At 38.8% G+C, this 11,801-nt stretch overlaps 1 long non-coding RNA gene across 4 annotated transcripts in view; it reads left to right on the top strand.

Annotated features, from left to right (window-relative positions):
* The first annotated feature begins 322 nt into the window (after positions 1-322).
* Positions 323-11,801, top strand: part of LOC136016573 (uncharacterized) — a 134,713-nt gene continuing 123,234 nt past the window's right edge. For all 4 annotated transcript variants that reach the window (XR_010613655.1, XR_010613654.1, XR_010613656.1 and 1 more), the window contains exon 1: positions 323-445. This is a non-coding gene — a long non-coding RNA (uncharacterized LOC136016573). The remainder of the gene's footprint in view (positions 446-11,801) is intronic.

Raw genomic sequence — 11,801 nt, 5'->3', positions numbered from 1 at the left:
CTGCTTTGTACTGTGCTGTGTTTTTTAAAACTCTGCTATGCAAAGTTTAGCTGGATCGAAATTATTTCTCTATATGCAGTAAGATGATACTGGAGACTAAGCTCTATGAAAGTGTAACATTTTAATAGAGTGCAAGGGCAAGATGGTGCACTGCTTAAAGTTTGGAGAGGCACCATGCAGATGACCTGCCCTCCTGCCCCTATGAATTAATTCTTAACAGCTGCACAGTTTGGGGATTGAAATCTCAGGTGCTTTCAGTCAGCCAAGATTAGTTCCCAGTTCCCCCAGGCTATGAAGGGGAGGGCAGCACAGAAACCATTTCTGGTATGCTTCAGGGCCTCAGCCTTGGTCTTTCTTGGAGAGATGCAGAGCAGGGAGCCTGGTCAGATAGCTTTTGTGAGCCCTTCAAAAACCACCAGATTGGCTGCTGGCTCAAGTAAGCAAGGTATTTATATGCAGAAAAATCTTATTTATGTATGGAAGATAAAACTGGCTTAGTATTCTTTGTGTGTTCTTTCTCTTCATGAAGTCCAGTGGCTTCTGAGATACTGTGTCTCCTCATACCTTGAAGCCCATAGTCTCTCTCCCTTCTTCCCCTGTTGAATTTCTTCCTAGAAGTGATTACTGTTTGGAGGTTGAAACTCAACTGGATCTGCCAGTAGGAGGAAAGATACCTTGGAACATCTAACTCCTCTAAGATGTGGCTTAGCCTACAGGGTTCCATTTCAGTTGTTTTTCTAGGGTGGATTTTGTCCTTGGTGGTTTTTTTTTTTTTTTTGTGTCAAAAAAAGAAAAAAAGCAATGGTTTAGTTTAATCTTATTATTTTTCAGACTTGAACAACATTGTACAGCTGGAATAATATGTGATAACTCTATTTGTCAGCTGAGAAATCAAGTACTCCAGAATACAAGACTATTAGAGCACTAGTTTTCTTTAGCAGTGTAACAGCTGCATGATGATTGGCGAGAAAAGAAAAAACAGCCTGTTTTGAGAGTTAAGATGGTTTTTGTTCTGGGATTGGACTGAATTTAGGGAACAGTAGGCTCCTACTGTTGAATGCCTATCTGATCTTGGCCAAAAGGTTTAATCTTGCGCTCATTCTGTTTGTAAATGTGTGCTTGTGGCATTTTTATTCCCTTATGTTCTGTCCTTTCTCTTTAAGTTAAATGCTCTGTCCTGAGCAACTCCTTTCATTTTGAAGACTTAGCAGTCAATATGCATCTAGCCTGTACCCTTTGGGTCTGCTAATGTTTCTGTGGCAACATCTAGCTTGTTAAAATAGCTGAAAATGCATTCTCCTGGTTGCCCATATTGGTATGAATTAACTTGCCTTATTCCATATTGGTTTATATGTTGCTTCACTTCTAACTTTGGAAGTGTTGGATTAAGAGCTAGTTGTAAATAATGCAATGTAGGTGCCAAGGGATCACATCCTAGGTGCTATAGAGCTTCTAAAGGTCAGTTCTGCTTAGTGAGCTGGAGTTCCCAATTCTGAGTGAATTTACATTCTTTCATCTTTACTTGAATCTTGTAAGGTGAGAGCATACTCAGAATACCAAAATGCCCAGTAATGATATGGGTGCTTCTATCACTATGCATTTGATATGGGTGCTTCTGTCACCCCATGCATTTTCAGTACATGTGTAATAGAAGTATGCTCAGTGTCTACAATTATGCCTGTGTAGGTATTTGGTTCCATAGGCTTCTGCCACTAATACTTGTATGTGTTATGCCACTGGTTTGGTCTAGCTGTCAAATGTTGAGGAATTGCTTAGTTGTCATTGCCCTAAGTAGCACTGATGGAAAGCAAGACTGAGGGATGATGTGTTAAGTACTTGGTTTCACTTGTTTCAGGAAGTGGAAAGCTGAGGGCCACAGGTGTCTTTGTCTTGTGAGCTCAAAGTTTACATCTTAATGCATAAAGTAAGCTCTTTTGGGAACTAATTATCCTTAGTCTCACAGAGGTTTGGGAGACTGCAGTGTTAATAAGGATGAAAGCCAGACAGACTTCCTGGAAGAAAGTCAGAAGCAGTAGCAGTTATATTTGACAAGTTCACAAATAAACCATTCTTAATGTGCAAGGCTAAATTGTCATGTGAAGCCTTCTCAAATTAAGGAAGCTGCTGTGATTTATAGCAATTGAGACGCTAGGAAAGTGTAACAGTATGACTTGATCTGTGAAAGATTACATCCTCTAAATTGTGTCATCTTCTGAATTTGAGAAAAAGATTTCAAGATGTGTATGAGGTATCCGATAAATTGCTAAATTTACTTAACCTTAAGTCCTGTAATTTACAGGCCTGGGTGATCCACAGTTTCACAGACAGGCAAGAAGAAGCTGTAAGTCATGGCAGTGCATGGAGGAGCCTTTATATTTCATTATTTTGGAAGTTTAAGAAGGAGGAACATATCTGAATTTATTCTTTTAGGTCACTAAAAGAGCATGCGGTGTAGCAGAAATAGTGACCCTGGTTAATTGCATCATCGTTTGATAACAGGATGTAATTAGCACATTTGAGTAAGGGTTGTGGCAGCCATTATTTACAGAGGACAGCATGTGCCCCAATACTGTAATCTGTCTTAAAAAGATTGTAGAATTTACAGTTTTTATAGTGTTGTTTCTGCATTTGCATTTTGTACCATGAAACGGAACTAGATTTGTTCTACCTGTGACTCTGCTAAAATGAATTTTGCGCCTATTTATGTTGGACTGACATTAGGCAGTGTATTATTTATTAACTAAAGATTGCATTAAACAATTTTTAAACATTAAACAATTCTTTAGTTAATATCAACGAAGAAAAAATGCATGTTAGTGTTATCTGTTAAGCGAAATTGAAGAGAAAAAAGTGGAACTGCTCTGTTGACTTTGTTATTAGTGCTGTATACTCTACCTGGAAGCTAGTTACAAATGTAGCCTTTGGAGGTCTAGGTTTAATATCTTTGTCAATGATCTGGAACAGGTGATGGAGTGCACCTTTGTCAAGTTCACATCATATTGGGGTGCAGGTAATGAACTCAAGGGCTGTCTTTCAGGATGACTTAGAAAGGCTGGAGGAATAGGAATTTAATGGAGATTAATAGGGAAAATAAAAGTTTCTGTGGCTGAAATGGGTTAAACCCTGCAGTGGTACCAGCTGGAGACTGAATGGCTGGGTAGCAGCTCTGCTGAACATGACTGGGGGTTCTGGTGGGCAGAAGGCTAAAAGCAAGTCAGCTGTATGTTCTGGCAGTGTTGTTGGCTAAGCAGCATCCTGTGCTGCATCAGCTCAAGCACAGCAGTAGATCTAGGGAAGCTGGAATTCCCTTTTACCTGCCACTCATTAGATCAAATCTAGAATATGACATACCATTTTTAATTGCCTCTGTATGGAAGAAGTTTAGGTAAGCTTGAGTGAGTCCAGAAGAGGGCCCCTAACTAAGGTGATTGGGGGTTGAAGCACCTGAATTATGAGCATAGGCTGAGAGAATTGGGTTTGTTTTTTCTGGAGGAGAAAGAAAGGCCTGATAGCTGTGGAACTGTATGTAAAGAATTTCCAGGAAGATACACCTCACATCCTGTGCTGCACCTTGAGTACTGTGTTCAGTTTTGGGACCATCAGTAAAAGATACTGAGCTGCTGGAGCAGGTCCAGAGAAGGGCAGCAAAGCTAGTGAAGGGTCTGGAGAACAATTGTTATGAGGAGTGGCTGAGGGAACTGGGGGTTTTTAATCTGGAGAAGGCTCAGTGGCTACCTTGTCACTCTCTACAACTACCTGAAAGGAGGTGGCTGATGTCTAGTTTTTGTCTGACATGTGAATGGAGTAATGTAGTTAAGGCCCATCTTATCGCTTCACTTATGTTTTGACTGTCAGATACTGATTAAGTCCTTAAACTTGTAACATTTTTGGAAGTTGGGCACTACTTGGCAGCAGTTCTTTTTAATCTAAAGTCTCTAACTAGTTTATAAGCAAAATTGTAAACTTGTCTATGGGTTCCCTCAGTATGGTTTAAACCTCTTAACTGTAATCCTGATTTTTAATAAAACCACATCAAAATATATCGCTTGAAGGTTGTTTTTTGTGTGTTTGTGCGCTAGGCAATTGATGCCTCTCAGGCATGATATTAATCCCAATTTATTGTAGTTAATAAATTCACTGATTTCATGGGCATTACTTGCAACAGCAGAGTAAGAGGCGGTTAAGTGTAGAATATTCATTGTTCTCTCTGTGCCTCTTGAGCTGTATATAAGCAGTGCTTGTGTACCAGTTTCATCTTATTCTGTTTAAGTGATATAGTTAAACCAGTAAAGGTGGGTCTTGCTTAATGTGGTCAATTTAGAGTGCATTTCCTCCTGATGTTTCCAACCTCGTAGTTAATGTGGAATTTTCTTGCCACTATGCTAAACTGCTTTTAAATACTCAGAGAACACTTTTTTCTCTAAGAAGTCTTTCACAACAACTAGGGGTTTGATGGGTGAGAAGTAAAATGGGTGTTTGAGGATACTTTTCAAAATAAAGAGAAGGCATTTTAATAGTAATGCTCCATCAGTAAAGTGAATGCAAGCCCCGTGAGAGTTGAAATCATAACGGGCATGATGCAGAGTTGTTAAGAACGTGTATTAATGGGTAGTCTGAACTGTTAGCAAGGACTAATGGAAAATAAAAGCAGCAGAGTTTTTGTCACAAAAGACAATGTATTTATCTGTAAAATCATTAGAAAAATTAGAAAAATGGATTGGTTATTGGAACATTTTATCATGGTGCTTGATGATATTGAAAAGATGTTTAATGGATGCGTTTATTTAATGAAGTCCTTTATTTAGAAATCCAATACAAGAGACCACTTAAACCTGAATTTTAGGTATGTTTCTAAGTTCCAATCACTTCTGTGCAGCTTAATACTTTGTAAGATTGAGAGTCCAGTTGACTACGTTTTCTAGTCAAATATAAGAATTAATTTGTTTACATCTTACTTTAATCCTATTTGATTTTCAAAATAGTGTTCAGCAGTCATTTGTCTGCATCCACAGCACTTACTCATTTTGCGTGTGTGTAGAGTGGGAACAAAACAAGGCTCCTGTGTACCCTCATTAAATGTGGAGAAAACCACATGTAAGTGTAGTTACTAATTTTGTACTTAGATTTTTGAATTCAGCTAACTTAAAAAGAACTGATTTCAAACACACAGTATTTGAAATTAGCGTAATGATGTGAAAATAGGATTTTAAAGAATCTTTTGTCTGTTTTCCTCAGAGAAGCCAGCAGACTGACTACTCTTTGTAGTTACTGATAACAAGTAAAAGTTTAAATTGACAGGCTGCATTACCTTTTCATCTTAGAAGTGGTCCATTATGAGCAGTGCTGTGCAAAAAACTGTGACCTTTAAATGTTCCTCAGAGTTGAAGGCAATCTGTAAGCAGATTTTAGTCTGTAGTGAGTAACAAGAACACAGTCTTGTCTCTTGAAGTTAGTGTTGTTTGCAAGGGCACAGTCTATATGTCAGTGTTATACCTTTGCATAATACTAGTTTTTGTTACTGCAATATTGATAGAAACAGTGAAGAAATCCAACTTGATTCCTAGGGTTTTTCTGATTTGAACTGAATCTCTCTGCAGGTCTCCTTGTCATGCAAAATTCAAGCTTCACCTCAGGAAACTGCTGAAAGGAAAGTCAGGCAGGAAGAACATTTGTTTGTGTTCGCCACATCATGTCTCTATATAACTTTTTGGTCAAGATCTAGAAGCTTGATCAAGCCAGCCTCATGCATGGCTGTCAGACCAATCACACAGGGCTGTGTCTGTGGATGCTTCTGATCTGGCCTTCTGAGCCCTTAGATCCTATCCTGTCTGAGCAGAATGCTTGGCTTTGATTCTTGGAGTTTTTTTCTTTCTAGTGTAAGGGCTCAAGGCCCTAGCACAGACTCCTAGTGCTCATGAACAGGCAGGGCAGGTCTCAAGCTACTGTAACTGAAGTCAGCAGTCTTACTGCATAACCTGTGGTTACATACAACAGTGGGGCTGCATTGCCCGAGATATCCAAGGCTTCTGGGATAGAAAGAGGTCCATATCCAGGCTCTAGGTGTATTAGCTTTGTCCTGGTAACCAGGGAGTTGTTGAGCAATCCACCTGTGAGTCAGTTTACAGCATTTCAGAGAGAAGGAGCACAATAACAACAAATGTGTGTCAAAATGAATCTCAAAATTACCTGAACAAAAATAAAAGGGCAGAAAGAGCTTTCAGCTGGCTCAGATGGATTTCTCATGCTTCGCACATTTTGAGAGGGATATTTTGACACCTGGCCAAACACAGAGAAGTCAGTTTTAAATGCAGATTAAGTGCTTTAATAATAAGCACAGGTCATTTGCTTTGTAAGGAAACTTAAATGCCTGAGATCCATTAAAAACAAAAATGGCAACAACAGGTGCTGGTCTCAAGTATTGCTAATAACAATATATGTTATCAAGGTTTAGCTTGTGTACACAGGGCATAAATTTGATAGGAGGGCTGTGCCTATTCTAATATTGAAGAAATACTCTCTTCCTGCTTTTCAGTTGTGTTTTAGTATCAAGTGTATTTTTTTGTTTTGCTCAGCACTCCAAATTTCAACACACTTTTATTTGCTCTTGTATGAAGACCTGCTTAACAGTTTGTTTTTGGGAATGAGACCTCTCCAGAGTATTTTCCTTTGGGATAAGGCTTGTTGGTTTAAGTAAATGAGCATTTGTGTGTGTCAGGAAGATTGTACAGAGTGATTTCTCAGTAGAAACTGATTTAAAGGGAATTATTACAATTGCAGGTTCATAACATTCATTATTTCCAGAGACAGTATGATTTACTGAGTAGAGTACTGAGCTGACAGAAGGCCTGGATTCTCTTTGATTTTCTGATGATGATATGCTCTGTGTCCTTGAGCAAGTCACTTCCTCACACTTGGTTTGCTATGTCTAGTTAGATTATAAACTCATCAGACCATGGGCTGTCTCTTGCCACGTGTTTGAACAGTGATGACACCATGTTCTCAGGCGGGTTTCTGAGCACAAGAAGAATCCTCAGAATGGAGCTTTTTTTCAACAAATGTTTTGAAGCTACTGTGTTGTAACATGATGGTACTGAGTGAAAGTGTGTATATGGGAGTAGGTAGCAAGCTTAATGGAAACTGTGGCAGTTGAGTATGTTTCATATATCCTAAATCTCTATGGATACTTAAGGATTGGCTTCACTGAAAGAAGCCTGATTAATGGCATTTTGATAACAATAGTTGATTTTTAATATCTGAATTTTTAAGTGAGAGATAAGTAGATGCTTGCTCTGTAGGTCAGCCCTGCTGTTAAGATGTCTGAAAACCTTTATTCCACCTCTACTTGAAAAGGTCTCAACATATCTGGAGCTTTTAGATTCTAGCAGTAGGGACTACTGTTTTTATGAATACAGTTGTTGAAGAATCCTAGGACATAATTGTTCTGTCCTTTTTGGACAAATACTTCTGATTAGAGTTCAGAGATCAAATAATTATTTGGAAAAGCATTTTTCTTTGATCCACTGAAGAAATGTAATCTTTTGAGCCTTGCTCAAAATAAGAGCTACTTGCAGTATTTAATATCAAATACAGTCACAAGGACAGTAGCCTCCTCTATGTTAAAAGTAATGTCACTTGTGTATCTGCATCTCTGCATGTCTGTTAGTCAGATTTGGAGGGTTATATAGGAGCATGAGACAGCTTCAGGACAGGCAGATGAAATGTAATTGATCATTTGAAATAATGTAGGTCAAGTAGGAAATGTGCATTTTGGTGGTTTCTTCCCTCCTTTTTCTTTCTTGGTCTAATAGAGTATTGCCTGAAAGGAAAAAAAACCCCACCCATACCAAACCCAACACAAACCCAAGCCTTTTTAAAAATATGAAATTCATTTAGTTTTCAGAGAAATTAAACTTTTTCTCCAGTCCTCCTGTCAGTGTGAGTTTATATTGTTGATATTACTTATTTTTATATTTTCATTGTTCCCTCTATCCCTGTGTCCACTAATCTGGAAACCACTTATACAGTAATAATTTGCATTTAGAATGAGAGTTTAGTCACTGTCCTGAGTTGTGGTTTTGCTAGCAGTTACCTAATGTGTCTGGTTTGGAACTTCATTTTGTTTCCTTTCCTAAGGCATAACTATTGATATCATCAATCGTGTGAAATTATGTCAGAATATGCTGTAAATGGAGAAGCAGCTAAGGATCATGGTTCAGTTTTATTCTTACTTATGTCATTGTTAGTCTTCATTAATTCTAGTATCTTTGTATTCCTTAAGGTAAGTTTGTAAGTATACACTTAATTTTGCATACAGTAGTATTCTTTAATGAAAGAGCATGAAGGATGAAGGAGATAGCAGACAAATACTCACTGTAGTCATTCCTGCTAGTACAAAGTGAAGGTGAGATGTTACTAAAAGAGTATTAGTTTACTCACACTGTTTATATAAACTGCCAGGTGCCTATAGAAGGAGGAAGAATCAGTTTTTCAAATTTTCCCCAGTTTTGCAGGTAACAAAGAATATGTGTTCAAAAAGCTTATATTAAGTGGTCTTTCCCACAGATTCACAATGCCAAAGATCTGACAACCTGAATATTACTTAACATTTCAGTGTCAAAATGAATATGATCTGATGTCCTCAGTTTCAGCTTTTGATGGATTCTGTTTCTCTGCAAAGCAACAGCCTGGTATACAAGGCACGGATGTATTTAGTATATCTTCTTTGTGGGAAGTAAGAGCTATATGTTCTTTCTACACCTATGTTCACCTACACTTGCTTTAATCTGTGGTATACAGCTATCCTTTGATTCAAATACTGTGGATGTATAATGCCCAAACAACTGGGGTCTGTTGCAGGTTGGTGGCCTGTAGGTACTGCTGCAAAATAAATACTCAATAGCAAGAAGGAAGAAGAGATGGAAAATGCAGTTGCACATAATTTGACATCTGTTGCTTTGTGGTATGCGAAGCAGCAAACTGCTGATGAGATTTTTTGGATGTCAAAATGAATCTGAGTTGTTTAAACATTCCACAGTCTACTACAAAATAACTGCAAGAGGGTCACTCTAAGTGCTGCAAATTTGTAACAGAAAAATGTGCACTTTCTTTTCTTCTTTGGCAGCCTTGGAAAGGAAGTGACTGATTCTTTCAGTTAGCACACTCTGCCTATTTCCTCGAGTTCAAAGGCAGGATTGAACCTGCTGCCATGTGGCTCTGAATGTTGGATTGCTGTTTCCATTTCTTCTTAACCTTGTGTGTTATGTTGATGAAAGCTGTTCCTGTTGAAGAGAGATTTCTCCTGCACCTTGGAATAGAGTGGTTTATTCCTCATGGGGTTTGCTGAGCACCTACAAAGAGGCTACTGAGGAATCTAGATTCCCAGTTGATGAGGACTCCTGCAGTGGGATGCATGTACGTGCTAGTAGGGGAGATGTTTTATGGTTATGCAAAGAAACATCAGCATAGATATAGCAGAAAATAGGCACAATCTCAATAGCTGTCACTTTGTATGATGCTGTGAAGCCTAGGGCTTCAAGGATGATACCTGTCTTTCTTGGAGCTAGGCTTAGATGGAGTTACAAGTTGTCACTGAAGTGAGCAATAAATCCAAACAGGGACCTGGGGAGAGGAAGAAGTCGGGTGCCTTGTTGCATTCTTCTTGGGCAGTTGCTTTCCTAAATGCATGTATTCAAGTAAGAAGATGGCAAGTTATATCATATTTTCAAAACTTTTCACTCAGTTGAAAAGCAGTGATTGAAAGGTCTGCCTTGATTTGTGTAAATGCCCATTTCATAATTAAGAACTAAACACTGCTGTGTATCAGCAGGGACTCTTGGGAAACTTGTTTGCAAGAGGTGTGTAAGTCCAAAGCTGGATGCTCCCAGGACTAGGGGGCCAGCAGTGGGAAATTATTGTGAATTTTACTTTGCTATTAAAGTTCAGAGTGTAGATAGGCCAAGAATAGAAAATAAAGCGGAGGCTTTGACCATAAAAAGTGGAGATTCCAGTAAAGAATGTGTAAAAAGAATTATATTATCTATTTGGTTTATTATTATTATTGAAGATAGGTTTCAAGTTTAGATACTTAGGCCAGGAATACACAGGACAATGAGCATTGTTATTACTGCTGGTGGTTCCAGGTCAACAGTTAAGCCCTTGTCTGATTTATAATTTTGCCCACAGATGTATAACTTTGACCATGATAATGTGTGTGTGACTTCTCAAATTTGCGTGGGCTACAGTCTCCTAAACCAAAGTCTTAAGATGCTTAGAAATGCCGCTCATAGAGTCCTAGAATGGTTCATGTTGGAAAGGACCTTAAGGTCATCTAGTTCCAACCCCCCTGTCGTTGGCAGGGACACCTCCTAATAGACCATGTCACCCAGGGCTCTGTCCAACCTGGCCTTGAACACTGACAGGGATGGAGCATTTACCACTTCTTTGGGCAACCAGTGCCTCACCACCCTCACAGTAAAGAACTTTTTCCATATATCCAACCTGAACTGTCTCAATTTAAACCCATTACCCCTTGTCCTATCACTACAGTCCCTGATGAAGAGTCCCTCTCCAGTATCCTTGTAGGCCCACTTCAGATACTGGAAGGCTTCTATGAGGCCTGTATGCAGCCTTCTCTTCTTCTGGCTGAACAGCCCCAACTTTCTCAGCGTGTCTTAATTTCATTACAATTCAAATCTATGTTACTTGACAATAAAAAGATATTTCTTAAGCATTGTACAAAAGTTTGGGGTTTAGTACTGACTCTTGAAATATTTGGCCCAGGAGTATGTAATTGAACCAAACTATTCAACACCTTAGGGCAACGTAAACATATTTTTTTATTGATCCCAACTCTATTATTGGTGCTTAATGAGGAACTAATGTAATTTCTAATGATGCCACAAGGCTGTTGGATAGAACTAATGTTTTATTTCCCTTGTGACAAAATATACTCTCTTCAATTAAAATCTAGGAAGTAAAATTGATACTGATGTAAAATTTTGCAAGAATTAGTGTCAAGACTAAAGCTTTTTATTATGTATAGAAATTACTTGGATAATGAGATTGAAAGTAAGTTATTGAAGTATCTGGGCAATGCATGAACTCAATGGAGACCACTTAAACAGTGAAATCTGTAGTGGCAACAGAAAGAATGGGATCTTCATAATACTTCTACCTAACAGGTTCTTTTTTCATGGAGTTAGTACTATGTACAGAGCCCAAGTGGCAAACCCTAGATCTGCTTAGCAGAGAAATTGCATAAACTGTGAGATGAGTGAGCCTGTTGAACTTATAAAGGCAGATATGGCTGCCTGTATTATAGGTTAGCAGTGCCCTATTCCTGTAGCTTGCTTTTTTTCAATTCGTATACAGGCTTGGATTAACCTTGAGGTTAATATGGAGGTGAATATGAGAGCGATTTCTGCTTTACAGCCTGCTTTGAGTTCCTGTCTGCTTTACAGTCCGTGTTCAATTCCTTCTGTAGAACTGTTTCCAGCTTCGGAAACAGTCCTGTACTAGCTAGGCACACAGCTGGCTTATGTTATCCCACCTGATAACATAGGCTTGTATGAATAGTTGACTTCTGTGTTCTCTATCTATTGATAGGGTCTATAATGCCTCACTTATACTGACCTTCCTTGGTGATCAGATGGAGACCAGATATGAGCTTATATCCTGCTGCATGAGACTTTTTGATCTACACAATCAAAGCTGGGTGCTGTGGAGTGGGGGAGGAAAGCATGGATGAGGCTGCCAGGTCCTTGCTGTCATGCCACGTGGAATAGTAATGAGGGGACCTCAGT

Source organism: Lathamus discolor, chromosome 6 (assembly GCF_037157495.1).
Source record: "Lathamus discolor isolate bLatDis1 chromosome 6, bLatDis1.hap1, whole genome shotgun sequence".
Taxonomy (NCBI): Eukaryota; Metazoa; Chordata; class Aves; order Psittaciformes; family Psittacidae; genus Lathamus; species Lathamus discolor.
The sequence above is the reverse complement of the archived record's forward strand: the minus strand, read 5'-3'. Positions and strand labels throughout refer to the sequence as shown.